General features: G+C 46.6%; 2 pseudogenes; both read right to left on the reverse strand.

Moving 5' to 3' along the window:
- Positions 1–4,272: 4,272 nt before the first annotated feature.
- On the reverse strand, positions 4,273–7,221 carry LOC135572124 (basic proline-rich protein-like; annotated as a pseudogene).
- A 264-nt stretch (positions 7,222–7,485) lies between these two features.
- On the reverse strand, positions 7,486–11,256 carry LOC135572084 (basic proline-rich protein-like; annotated as a pseudogene).
- Between the last annotated feature and the right edge of the window lie 2,782 nt (positions 11,257–14,038).

The raw sequence follows: 14,038 nt of genomic DNA on the forward strand, positions 1-14,038 counted from the left end.
TTCGAGACGTTGAAGTGAAAAATTATCATTTCAGTTAACATTTTTCGAATGCGTTTGGGTCCTGTGCCGTAAATAAACACAAACACAGGTGTAAACTAGACCAAACTTTTTTTTTGCAATTTATATTATTTAAGAAGAAATAGTGACTCATGCAAAGTGCCAATGCATTGAACCACATCTGAACCATTGCTTTTCTATTTCGACCACTATCTGAAAAATATATATATATATACATTCTCAAGTAAAACACTCTATCTAATTTTATTGGTCACAAACACATTTAGTAGATGTTATTGCAGGTGTAGCAAAATGCTTGTATTCCTAGCTCCAACAGTGCAGTAGTATGTAACAACTCACAACAATACACACAAATCTAAAAGTAAAAGAATGGAATTAAGAAATATATCAATATTAGAAAGAGCAATGTTGGAGTGGCATTGACTAAAATACAGTAGAATAGAATACAGTAAATACATATGAGATGAGTAAAGCAGTATGTAAACATTATTAAAGTGACTAGTTAGTAAATACAGTAGAATTCAGTATATACATATGAGATGAGTAAAGCAGTATGTAAAGAACATTAAAGTGACTAGTGTTCCATTATTAAAGTGGCCAGTGATTCCATGTCTATGTATATAGGGCAGCAGGCTCTAAGGTGCAGGGTTGAGTAACCGGGTGATAGCCAGTAAGTGATGGCTATTTAACAGTCTGATGGCCTTGAGATAGAAGCTAACTGAGTGGATTGATGCCCCCCCCCAAAAGTGTTCATAATTACACACAAAAATAGCCCCCAAAAAGTCTGGATCGTGATTGATGAGTTCGACCAACATTTGCATCAGTTTTTTTTTGTACTCCAGATCTGAAATGATTGATGGTGTATTGAGATGGGACAGAATCCTATGAGTTGCTCTTAACTTGGAGTAGCTGCTTTGATTCTATCACTCACGGTACTCTCTGTTTTTATGCCTTTGTCTATCGTCCCAAAGTGGTGCAATGAGATGAGTGAATCCAGTGTTCCTCTCGCGAGCCGTTATTGTCCACTTTACAATGAGCGTTCATCTTTGTTGATGTGGGAATTTATCATCTACGCTTGCTGGTTTGACTGTCCAACAAAGACTAGTTTTAAAAAGATAAATAGGACACAAATAATAACCAATAACCTTGACATCTGGTTTGTCTTTTGTGATGTTGTGTTTATTCTGTCTTCTGTTCAAATGAGCTGATGGCATAAACAACTTTGTTGCTCACATGATATGAACTGAAATAGAAATAATCACATGCTATAGTTTTGCTTGAATCCACCCACAAAGTGTGAGGGCCTCTATTGCTAGCTACATAAACTTGTTGTAGACTCAATCACAATTGGTAACACCTACGTTTGGTTACATACCAATGTCACTACACAAATAAAATAAAATACCATTTATTTATATAGCCCTTCGTACATCAGCTGATATCTCAAAGTGCTGTACAGAAACCCAGCCTAAAACCCCAAACAGCAAGCAATGCAGGTGTAGAAACACATGTGTTCCATTTGGAATGAATGCTTCAACCTTGAGCAAATTCTCTGCTGCTCTGAAGGGAACTAACCGTCGCATGACTGCATTGGCAAAGAATTCAAAATGTAACATCCAATAATCACCATCTAATGCTATGTTGGGACCCAACAGTCTGATAATCACCATCTAATGCTATGTTGGGACCCAACAGTCTGATAATCACCATCTAATGCTATGTTGGGACCCAACAGTCTGATAATCACCATCTAATGCTATGTTGGTACCCAAAAGTCTGATAATCACCATCTAATGCTATGTTGGTACCCAAAAGTCTGATAATCACCTCTAATGCTATGTTGGGACCCAACAGTCTGATAATCACCATCTAATGCTATGTTGGGACCCAACAGTCTGATAATCACCATCTAATGCTATGTTGGGACCCAACAGTCTGATAATCACCATCTAATGCTATGTTGGTACCCAAAAGTCTGATAATCACCTCTAATGCTATGTTGGGACCCAACAGTCTGATAATCACCATCTAATGCTATGTTGGGACCCAAAAGTCTGATAATCACCATCTAATGCTATGTTGGGACCCAAAAGTCTGATAATCACCTCTAATGCTATGTTGGGACCCAACAGTCTGATAATCACCATCTAATGCTATGTTGGGACCCAAAAGTCTGATAATCACCATCTAATGCTATGTTGGGACCCAACAGTCTGATAATCACCATCTAATGCTATGTTGGGACCCAACAGTCTGCATACCAGAGATCAACTTCTACTGATTCTATAGATGGTTGAAAACCTCAAACCCAGTTTCTGCAAATGTATCTTCTCCCTTTTTCACACTGAACAGTCGGATGCATTTGGGCTGTATCTGCTGGGATGGCCAGTGAAAGGGTATTGTCCGGGTCTGCTGGGCCTGTTAGCTATGGGGGCCTCTCCTGTCACTCAAAGGGATGGAGGAGACCAGGGACCACATAGAGACTAGGCCCCACTGGGGCCGTAGCTTGCTCCCCTACACCGCCTTGTTACCCCGTCTGTCTGTCTGTTGCCCTGAGCGTAGCATTGGAGAAGAAGAAGAGGATGGCGTTCCCCTTCAGCCCACGGTCATGGTCTCCTCTCATTCAATGACAGTTTGTTCTCAATTAGATAGCTTTGTAAAAATGTAAAGCCTTTTTAAGATAATTCTCCACCACCGTCTGGGGAAGGCTTTATATTATATATTTATATTATTTATATTTATATTATATAATATTTATAAGGCTTTATATTATCTAAAAGATGGCACCCTACGCCATCATACCGATGTTTCACTTTTCTCCTCGTGACTGTCTTTCTATTCTCATCTAAACTTCTCAATGACTTGCTTGAGTGGTTAAGTAGAAACTAACTAGCTTAGAAATCTCCCTAGATATCTAAAATCGTATTTAGCCTATATGGCCTATCGCCTACCGGCACAGATGAATCTAAATGTCACTATGTCCATACAATGGAAACTTCTTACATCATGAGAGTACAACTGGTTAAACACCGCAGTAGTGATGCATTAAGCAGGCAGCAGATGGCACTGTGTTGTAGGTCTTACAAATGTCTTGGCTCACAAGTTGTGGACAGTCTGTGCTTCTCTATTGTAGTCATAACCCTCTCTGAGTACATTTTTAAGATTATATATTGTCCCCAACATGATTCCCACATTACATTTTTTTTTTTTTTTTTTTTTTGCATTCGTTAGTAATGATGCACCGATTTCTAATTGTGAGGTAAAAATCGGAATAAAATATATAGATGACTGGACACCAATTGGTATGCAAAAGTATTTGTCAAAGTGATCTGTTCTCTGAATACTAAGGAACCGTAATAGGCTACAAATCGAGATTGCCTAAAATATCCATCATTCCTTATCAGCATTTTAAAGTATTTTCAAGTGGGGTCCTGCATTTCACAGATATGTCATTTCACCAAACCAATTCTGCCTTCAGAAGAAACAATTCTCCCCCAAAAAACTGGTTCAATTCAGGCTACTCTATTATCATAATCTCTTAAAAGTTGTCCTTTCAAAGGGCCTGTGGTGTGAGGGTAAGTGTGACGTGCTTTGGACCGCCACCACTCCTTGGCCTCTCTTGGCCTCTCGTGCCTAACAGGGGAGTAGTGTGGGTGGCTGGGTATAGGTGAGGGTGGTGCATAGCTAATAGGCACAGAGGGGACCAAACCAAGGGGAGGGGGATCGAACCAAGGGGGGGATCGACCACGGTCGGTCGGTCGGTCGCGTTCTCTTCTCCTGTTCTCAGAGGGAGCCCCCCAACAGAGCCTGCTTCACTGTAAAGCACCGCCTTTTGTTGTCCATTTGTTTACCTTGCTTCCCCAAGTCCCCGGCGGCAGGACAATGACGCCTACAGCAACAGCTCATTCAATGCTCCTTCGGCTCCTTTATCCTCGGCCTCTGAACACTGGTTACCTCAGAGCCTCAGAAGAGTGAGTGATTAAGAACCCAACAGGCTATCTTACAGCTCACAGGCACAAAGGCACTCCACTTATCCAATAAAAAAAAGTGTTCCACACCAACTGACGTCCGTCAAACTGATGGTTCTGGTGAATTTGGCCAATGTGGCTAGTTCCCAAAGTTTGTTGTTATCCCGACTGAAAGAAGAGGTACCTTGCATGATGTTGTTTCTGTTGTTGTTGGTGGTGGAGGTAGTGGTGGTGGTAGTAGTAGAGGTGGTGGTGGAAGTATAGGTGGTAGTGGTAGTGGAGGTGGTAGTGGTGGAGGTGGTGGAAGTATAGGTGGTGGAGGTGGTGGAGGTGGTGGTGGAGGTGCTAGTGGTGTAGGTGGTAGTGGTAGTGGAGGTGGTAGTGGAGGTGGTAGTGGTGGAGGTGGTGGTGGTGGAGGTGGAGGTGGAGTTGGTAGTGGTAGTGGTAGGTGGTAGTGGTAGTGGAGGTGGTAGTAGTGGAGGTGGTGGAGGTGGTAGAGGTGGTAGTAGTGGAGGTGGTGGTGGTAATGGTGGTGGAGGTGGTAGTGGAGATGGTAGTAGTGGAGGTCGTGGAGATGGTGGTGGAAGTGGTAGTGGAGGTGGTAGTGGTGGAGGTGGTGGAGGTGGTAGTGGTGGTGGAGGTGGTGGTGGAGGTGGTAGTGGTGGAGGTAGTGGTGGTGGTGGAGGTGGTGGTGGTGGTGGAGGTGGTAGTGGAGGTTGTAGTAGTGGAGTTGGTGGTAGTAGTGGAGTTGGTGGTAGTAGTGGAGGTGGTAGTAGTGGAGGTGGTAGTGGTAGTGGTGGTGGTAGTAGTGGAGGTAGTAGTAGTGGAGGTGGTAGTAGAGGAGGTGGTAGTGGTAGTGGAGGTGGTAGTAGTGGAGGTGGTAGTGGAGGTGGTAGTAGTGGAGGTGGTGGTAGTAGTGGAGGTGGTAGTGGTAGTGGAGGTGGTAGTAGTGGAGGTGGTAGTGGTAGTGGAGGTGGTAGTAGTGGAGGTGGTAGTTGTAGTGGAGGTGGTAGTAGTGGAGGTGGTAGTAGTGGAGGTGGTAGTGGAGGTGGTAGTGGAGGTGGTAGTAGTAGTGGAGGTGGTAGTAGTGGAGGTGGTGGAGATGGTGGTGGAGGTGGTAGTGGAGGTGGTGGTGGAGGTGGTAGTGGAGGTGGTGGTGGAGGTGGTAGTGGAGGTGGTGGAGATGGTGGTGGAGGTGGTAGTGGAGGTGGTGGTGGAGGTGGTAGTGGAGGTGGTAGTAGTGGAGGTGGTAGTAGTGGAGATGGTGGTGGAGGTGGTAGTGGAGGTGGTGGTGGAGGTGGTAGTGGAGGTGGTAGTGGAGGTGGTGGAGGTAGTAGTGGAGGTGGTAGTGGAGGTGGTAGTGGTAGTGGAGGTGGTAGTGGTGGTGGTGGTGGACATGGTAGTGGTAGTGGTAGTGGTAGTGGAGATGGTAGTGGAGGTGGTAGTGGAGGTGGTAGTAGTGGAGGTGGTAGTGGTGGTGGTGGTGGAGGTGGTAGTAGTGGAGGTGGTAGTAGTGGAGAGGGTAGTAGTGGAGGTGGTAGTGGTAGTGGAGATGGTAGTAGTGGAGGTGGTAGTAGTAGTGGAGGTGGTAGTGGAGGTGGTAGTGGAGGTGGTAGTAGTGGAGGTGGTAGTGGTAGTGGAGGTGGTAGTAGTGGAGGTGGTAGTAGTGGAGGTGGTGGTAGTGGTAGTGGAGGTGGTAGTAGTGGAGGTGGTAGTAGTGGAGGTGGTGGAGATGGTGGTGGAGGTGGTAATGGAGGTGGTGGTGGAGGTGGTAGTGGAGGTGGTAGTGGAGGTGGTAGTGGAGGTGGTAGTAGTGGAGGTGGTGGAGGTGGTAGTGGAGGTGGTAGTAGTGGAGGTGGTAGTAGTGGAGGTGGTGGAGGTGGTAGTGGAGGTGGTAGTGGTAGTGGAGATGGTAGTGGTGGTGGTGGTGGAGGTGGTAGTGGTAGTGGTAGTGGTAGTGGAGATGGTAGTGGAGGTGGTAGTGGTAGTGGAGGTGGTAGTAGTGGAGGTGGTAGTGGTGGTGGTGGTGGAGGTGGTGGAGGTGGTAGTGGTAGTGGTAGTGGAGGTGGTAGTGGAGGTGGTAGTGGAGGTGGTAGTGGTAGTGGAGGTGGAGGTGGTAGTGGAGGTGGTAGTGGAGGTGGTAGTAGTGGAGGTGGTAGTGGTGGTGGTGGTGGAGGTGGTGGAGGTGGTGGTAGTGGTAGTGGAGGTGGTAGTGGAGGTGGTGGTGGAGGTGGTAGTGGAGGTGGTGGTGGAGGTGGTAGTGGTAGTGGAGTTGGTAGTAGTGGAGGTGGTAGTGGAGGTGGTAGTGGAGGTAGTGGTGGTGGAGGTGGTAGTGGAGGTGGTAGTGGAGGTAGTGGTGGTGGAGGTGGTAGTGGAGGTGGTAGTGGAGGTGGTGGTGGAGGTGGTAGTGGTAGTGGAGTTGGTAGTAGTGGAGGTGGTAGTGGAGGTGGTAGTGGAGGTAGTGGTGGTGGAGGTGGTGGAGTGGTAGTGGAGGTGGTAGTGGAGGTGGAGGTGGAGTGGTGTGGAGGTGGTAGTGGTAGGTGGTGGTGGAGGTGGTAGTGGTAGTGGAGGTGGTAGTAGTGGAGGTGGTAGTGGTAGTGGAGGTGGTAGTGGAGGTGGTAGTGGTAGTGGAGGTGGTAGTGGAGGTGGAGGTGGTAGTGGAGGTGGTAGTGGAGGTGGTAGTGGTGGTGGAGGTGGTAGTGGAGGGTAGTGGTGGTGGAGGTGGTAGTAGTGGAGGTGGTGGTAGGTGGAGGTGGTGGTGGAGGTGGTAGTGGAGGTAGTAGTGGTGGTGAGATGGTGGTGGAGGTGGTGGTGGAGGTGGTGTGGTGGGTGGTAGTAGGTGGAGGTGGTGGAGGTGGTAGTGGAGGTGGTAGTGGTAGTGTGGTAGGGTGGTGGTGGACATGGTAGTGGTAGTGGTAGTGGAGGTGGAGGTGGTAGTGGAGGTGGTAGTGGAGGTGGTAGTGGAGAGGTGGTAGTGTGGAGGTGGTAGGAGGTGGTGGAGATGGTAGTGGAGGTGGTAGTAGTAGTGGAGGTGGTAGTGGGGTGGTAGTGGAGGTGGTAGTAGTGGAGGTGGTAGTGGTAGTGGAGCAGTGGTGGTGGAGGTGGTAGTAGTGGAGGTGGTGGTAGTGGTAGTGTAGTAGTGGAGGTGGTAGTAGTGGAGGTGGTGGAGATGGTGGTGGAGGTGGTGGTGGAGGTGGGGAGGTGGTAGTGGAGGTGGTGGAGGTGGTAGTGGAGGTGGTGGAGGTGGTAGTGGGTGGTAGTAGTGGAGGTGGTAGGTGGAGGTGGAGGTGGTAGTGGAGGTGGAGGGTGGTAGTAGTGGTGGTGGTGAGGTGGTAGGTGGTAGTGGTAGTGGAGTGGTAGGTGGTAGTGGAGGTGGTGGTAGGTGGAGGTGGTAGTGGGTGGTGGTGGAGGTGGTGGAGGTGGTAATGGTAGTGGTAGTGAGGTGGTAGTGGAGGTGGTAGTGGAGGTGGTAGTGGTAGGTGGGTGGTGGTAGTGGAGGTGGTAGTGGAGGTGGAGGTGGTAGTGGTGGTGGTGGTGGAGGTGGTGGAGGTGGTGGTAGTGGTAGTGGTGGTAGTGGAGGTGGTGGTGGAGGTGGTGGAGGTGGTGGTGGAGGTGGTAGTGGTGGGAGTTGGTGGTGGAGGTGGTGTGGAGGTGGTAGTGGAGGTAGTGGTGGTGGAGGTGGTAGTGGAGGTGGTAGTGGAGGTGTGGTGGTGGAGGTGGTAGTGGAGGTGGTAGTGGAGGTGGTGGTGGAGGTGGTAGTGGTAGTGGTGGTAGTGGAGGTGGTAGTGGAGTGGAGTGGAGGTAGTGGTGGTGGAGGTGGTAGTAGTGGAGGTGGAGGTGGTAGTGGAGGTGGTAGGTAGTGGAGGTGGTAGTGGAGGTGGTGGTGGAGGTGGTAGTGGTAGTGGAGGTGGTAGTGGGAGGTGGTAGTGGAGTGGAGGTGGTAGTAGTGGAGGTGGTAGTGGTAGTGGAGGTGGTAGTGAGGTGGTAGTGGTAGTGGAGGTGGTAGTAGTAGTGGTAGTGGAGGTGGTAGTGGAGGTGGTAGTAGTGGAGGTGGTGGTGGAGTAGTGAGGTGGTGTGAGGTAGTGGTGGTGGAGGTGGTAGTGGAGGTGGTGGTAGGTGGAGGTGGTAGTGGAGGTGGGTGGTGGAGGTGGTAGTAGTGGAGGTGGAGGTGGTATTAATGGAGGTGGTAGTGGAGGTGGTAGTGGTGGAGGTGGTAGTAGTGGAGGTGGAGGTGGTATTAGTGGAGGTGGTAGTGGAGGTGGTAGTGGAGGTGGTAGTAGTGGAGGTGGTAGTGGAGTGGTAGTGGAGGTAGTGGTGGTGGAGCTGGTAGTAGTGGAGAGGGTAGTGGAGGTGGTGGTGGTGGTGGTAGTGGTGGAGGTGGTAGTAGTGGAGGTGGAGGTGGTAGTGGTAGTGGTAGTGGAGGTAGTGGTGGTGGAGGTGGTAGTAGTGGAGGTGGAGGTGGTAGTGGAGGTGGTAGTAGTGGATGTGGTAGTGGAGGTGGTAGTAGTGGAGGTGGTAGTGGAGGTGGTAGTAGTGGAGGTGGTAGTGGAGGTGGTGGTGGTGGTGGAGGTGGTGGTAGTGGTAGTGGAGGTGGTAGTGGTATTGGAGGTGGTAGTGGAGGTGGTAGTGGAGGTGGTAGTAGTGGAGGTGGTAGTGGAGGTGGTAGTAGTGGAGGTGGTAGTGGAGGTGGTAGTGGAGGTAGTAGTGGTAGTGGAGGTGGTAGTAGTGGAGGTGGTAGTGGAGGTAGTAGTAGTGGAGGTGGTAGTGGGGGTGAAGACGGTAGTGGAGGTGGTAGTAGTGGAGGTGGTAGTGGCGGTGGAGGTAGTAGTGGAGGTGGAGGTAGTAGTGGAGGTGGTAGTAGTGGAGATGGTAGTAGTGGAGGTGGAGGTAGTAGTGGAGGTGGTAGTAGTGGATGTGGAGGTGGTAGTGGAGGTGGTAGTGGTAGTGGAGGTGGTAGTAGTGGTAGTGGTAGTGGAGGTGGTAGTAGTGGAGGTGGTAGTGGTAGTGGAGGTGGTAGTAGTGGAGGTGGTAGTAGTGGAGGTGGTAGTGGAGGTGGTAGTGGTAGTGGAGGTAGTGGTAGTGGAGGTAGTAGTGGAGGTGGTAGTGGAGGTGGTAGTGGTAGTGGAGGTAGTGGTAGTGGAGGTAGTAGTGGAGGTGGTGGTGGTAGTGGTGGTAGTGGAGGTGGTAGTGGTGGAGGTGGTGGTGGTAGTGGAGGTGGTAGTGGAGGTGGTAGTAGTGGAGGTGGTAGTGGTAGTGGAGGTAGTGGTAGTGGAGGTAGTAGTGGTAGTGGAGGTGGAGGTGGTAGTGGAGGTGGTAGTGGTAGTGGAGGTAGTAGTGGTAGTGGAGGTGGTGGAGGTGGTATCGGTAGTGGAGGTGGTAGTGGAGGTGGTGGTGGAGGTGGTGGAGGTGGTATCGGTGGTGGAGGTGGTAGTGGAGGTGGTGGTGGAGGTGGTAGTGGTAGTGGAGGTGGTAGTGGTAGTGGAGGTGGTAGTGGTAGTGGAGGTGGTAGTAGTGGAGGTGGTATCTCATCAATAAAAACTATGTACACTTTCACTTTTGTGTACTCTCACGTATAATTCTCCTAGGGAAGACGAAAAGCTCTTTTTTGGTATGGTGTCGGTGGGAACATGGGGTGACTGGGGTAAAGCTGGTGGGGTATCTGGGAGTGAAGGGAGGTTTGGGAACAGACAGGCCTTCTATACCAGCTGCATGGTAGATACACCGCCCATTCTTCCCCGTTCCCCTCTCGGCTACAAAAGATAAAAGCCACATCCTGCTGGGTGGCAAAGACACCAGGTGACCGTAGCAACCTGAAGGGTTAGTCAAGTGCTCCCTAATGTGTAAAACCATACCACGCTGTATAGAGACCATTTAAGGGAGGTTTTAAAGGGGAGGAGTGGGGTCTTCTCCCTTGTTTTTAAAGGGGAGGAGTGGGTTGGAGTGGGGTCTTCTCCCTTGTTTTTAACCCGGACCACATAATCTTTGCCTCTGAGTTAGGGACAATAGAATGGGTTTGAAGGTGGCACCACAGTGGCCAACTCTTAAGAAGGGGCCAGGCACTCTGGGCTAGTACTGCACTCGGGTCAGGTTACCTAAGAGGAATAGGACATCTTTAATGAATGGCTGTTGGCCTCACAGGAAACATTGCCCCTCCTCTATTCTGTTTTTTGACAGTCCAATTAGTGAACAGTGGACACCTCTTGGCTATAGAGTGGGGTAAGCATGAATATTTATTTAGGGGGGAAATAATTGGTTGCTGTGGCTGCCTCTCACAGCTAGGCTACTGCTCACAGCCTGCTAGCAAGCCGATGGCCTCCAAGGTACAAACACATCTTAGACCAAAAAGAAGTGCGATTTTGAACATGTCCTCAAAGATGTATAGTTTTGTGTAGTCTGCTAGCTAGAATGTCTAATTTAGCCTACAGCTAGCAGATATGGTTAGCATAGCACTTGCTATAGTTGGCTAGCTACCTGCCTTTGTCTTTGGTTTTCTTCAATCTATGAAGTGTTGTTCGTAAATTCATGAGCTCTCATGCCTTATCAAGATAACTGACATAATTAGTTATAGTTCATCATTGTTACTGATCACAAAATAGCCACATAATGCAACCTTTTTACAGTTCATGTCTAAAACTCTGATGTCCTGTTTAAAGAATTCAACAGCTCTTTTCACAGCCGCTATAAAATGTAACTAGTGTCCTTAGAATCCAGAATTATTCCATGTTTCTACTGACACAAAATATGAATTTGTAATTGTTCTAGGAGAGAAATGGGGCACATTTTGTTGTTCTCCATATTATTTTTCTTGGCTTCACTGTTGGTTTACAATCATTGTAACCAAGGCCCTAAATAAATAAATACAAATCATTGAACTGGCACTCACAATTTAAAAAGTTAGGAGCAAAACATAAAATCTAGGAGCATCAGAAGATATACAGTACCAGTCAAAAGTTTGGACACACCTACTCATTCAAGGGTTTTTCTTTATTTTTCTATTTTCTATATTGCAGAATAATGGTGAAGACATCAAAACTATGAAATAACACATATGGAATTATGTACTAACCAAAAATGTTTTAAACAATACAAATACATTTGAGATTTGAGATTTTTCAAAGTAGCCAGCCTTTGCCTTGATGACAGCTTTGCACACTCTTGGCATTCTCTCAACCAGCTTCATGAGGAATGCTTTTCCAACAGTCTTGAAGGAGTTCCTGTTACGCCTGTCGTCGGAAGGCATGGACCAAAGCGCAGCGTGGTAAGTGTTCATGATTTTTATTTATCAAAACACTCGAACAAAATAACAAAGTGAAAGACGAACAGTTCTGTAAGGCAAATAAACTTTACAGAAAACAACTACCCACAAAACACAGGTGGGAAAAAGGCTGCCTAAGTATGATTCCCAATCAGAGGCAACGATAGACAGCTGCCTCTGATTGGGAACCACAACCGGACAAAAACAAAGAAATAGAAAACATAGAAATAAAGAAACTAGAATGCCCACCCTAGTCACACCCTGAGAATGCCAATAGTAAGGCTTTCATCAAGGTAAAGGGTGGCTACTTTGAAGAATCTCAAATATAAAATATATTATGATTTGTTTAACACTTTTTTGCTTGCTACATGATTCCATATGTGTTATTTCACAGTTTTGATGTCTTCACTATTATTCTACAATGTAGAAAATAGTAAAAATAAAGAAAAACCCAGGAATGAGCAGGTGTGTCCAAACTTTTGACTGGTACTGTATATTTTTTAATTGATTGAGATAGAGTATTGGACCTACATATATAAACACGTTCTAGCTACTTTTGAAGCACATGTTGTGTTCTAGAAAGTAATATTTAACCCTGTAAAGACCATTGTTTATTGTAAAAATCTAAAACGTTGATACAAAAACCTGTCATTGAAATGACAAATTAATTTGTGGAATATTATGTTTCTATATTGTGTAAAACCACTACCTATAGAGATCTATTACATAGAAAATTCCACGCTGTCTTTTTAAGAGCGCCAAGTTTTTGAGTGAAGAAGCTATCCTTTTTCCTTTATTTATGTGCTGCCAGCTGTTTAGATATACTGGTAAAATGTCCATGTTGTTAGCTAGCTAGCTAATGAGGTAACATGACTGAGGTTTAGATATACTGGTAAAGTTACCATGTTGTTAGCTAGCTTAGCTAATGAGGTAACATGACTGAGGTTTAGATATACTGGTAAAATGTCCATGATGTTAGCTAGCTAGCTAATGAGGTAACATAACTGAGGTTTAGATATACTGGTAAAGTTACCATGTTGTTAGCTAGCTAGCTAATGAGGTAACCTGCCTGAGGTTTAGATATACTGGTAAAGTTACCAGGTTAACATGACTGAACAAGGTGTAAGCAAATGTCTGCGAGGGGTTTGTTTTGGAACGACCCACGACATAATTTATGAATAGGGCCTAAAAACAACCTTTTTGGTCCACCAGCCTCTGAGACAGGTCTACCAGACACTCAGAATTCTTACCAGTCAAAACATTTCATAATAATACCCCCACCCAGGTTTCTACTCTCAAAATAATGCTTGTTTTATTAGAAAAACAACCAGATTGGATGTTTTAAGTCCACAACAAAACAAGTCCACATGAAGAAACCACTTTTGAGGTCTGGGGAAGAAAATACAAAATTTAGTTTTTGGAGGGTAAAGTTGCCCTTTAATTAAAATGGACACCACAACAGAGTGTTTCTGTACTGCATGCTCAATAGCAGAGTTTGCAAAAACAAAACACCACCCAATTAATACAAATCATCATGATATCATGTCATTCTTCCTGCTAAGCATACTTTGCAGTTATCATTTCATTTGGAAGGTTTTATGGGAAAGCCTTGAGAAATGACTTGTTTTGGCGTCACTAACTGGCGACACAAAGTAGCAGACAGGCTTTCCCATGCTATTACATCTTCAGAAAGATGCACGAAATACAAAATCCCTAATTCATTATTTTATTTTATTTATATGTAGGCTTTGGATTGAACAAATCTGCCTTGGGTTTTTTTTCTCTCCAGGGCACTTGGAAACAACTGCACAGCAAAGCCTATTATTACAACAATTAGCATTTGGGTATTTATTTTTTCCTGATCGCAACTGGTGCTGCCAAAATACATTTTCAGGTCGCACAGCAAAATATCTAGGAGCATATGAGCCCTGAAAGTGTTGTTTTATGACAGTCATTATAACGGACACTAGAATGGACCCTTCCACTTTTAGTATGGGATCCTGAGTGGCCCAGTGGTCTAAGGCACTGCATCTCAGTGCAAGAGTCCCTGGTTCGACTCCAGGTTGCATCACATCCGGCCGTGATTGGGGAGTCCAATAGGGCGGCCCAGTGTCGTCCCCGGGGTAGGCAGTCACTGTAAATAACAATTTGTTCTTAACTGTCTTGCCATGTTAAATAAAGGTTAACAAAAACAAATTGTCCATACAACATTTCTGGTCTTTGTCATCCCAACTAGTTGTGCTAGCTATTGTATACAGTTAATTTACAATTCATCAACATGTTCCATTGAGTTCTGACAAGAACTATGTCAACAAACCAAACCTTTATCAGTAATGTCACACTTTGGTATTCTTTCCAGCATGGATTCAATTAACCGTATTACCTCAGCCTTCTTGAGTTACTCTGTTTCATGATTTCAGTGTATCTTTTGAACTCTCTACTTATCCAGTAATAAAGCCACCATTCAGGAACATCTTTAGGAATATGTGTCTGGAATCTGGATGGCATAGAAAGATGACCCTTCCTCTTCCAGGTCATTTCCTGCCGTATTGACATCCTCCCCCCCTCTGCTCCCTCCTACTGTATTTCACTGTGAAAGAGGAGAGTCCTGCCTGGCCTGGCTGGGGATATTAGTCTGTTTGGTAATCATTCTATTGTCAGGCTGATAGCGACAGCCTATCTGCTACCTCATCCCACTGACAGGTCCTCAGGAGCCATGATGGACCATGATGGATGCCCAGTGGCCCAGTGGCCTACTTAAACCAACCCACCACTGCTGCTACTGCTGCTGGATCAA

This window comes from Oncorhynchus nerka, linkage group LG6 (assembly GCF_034236695.1).
Source record: "Oncorhynchus nerka isolate Pitt River linkage group LG6, Oner_Uvic_2.0, whole genome shotgun sequence".
In the NCBI taxonomy this organism is placed as follows: Eukaryota; Metazoa; Chordata; class Actinopteri; order Salmoniformes; family Salmonidae; genus Oncorhynchus; species Oncorhynchus nerka.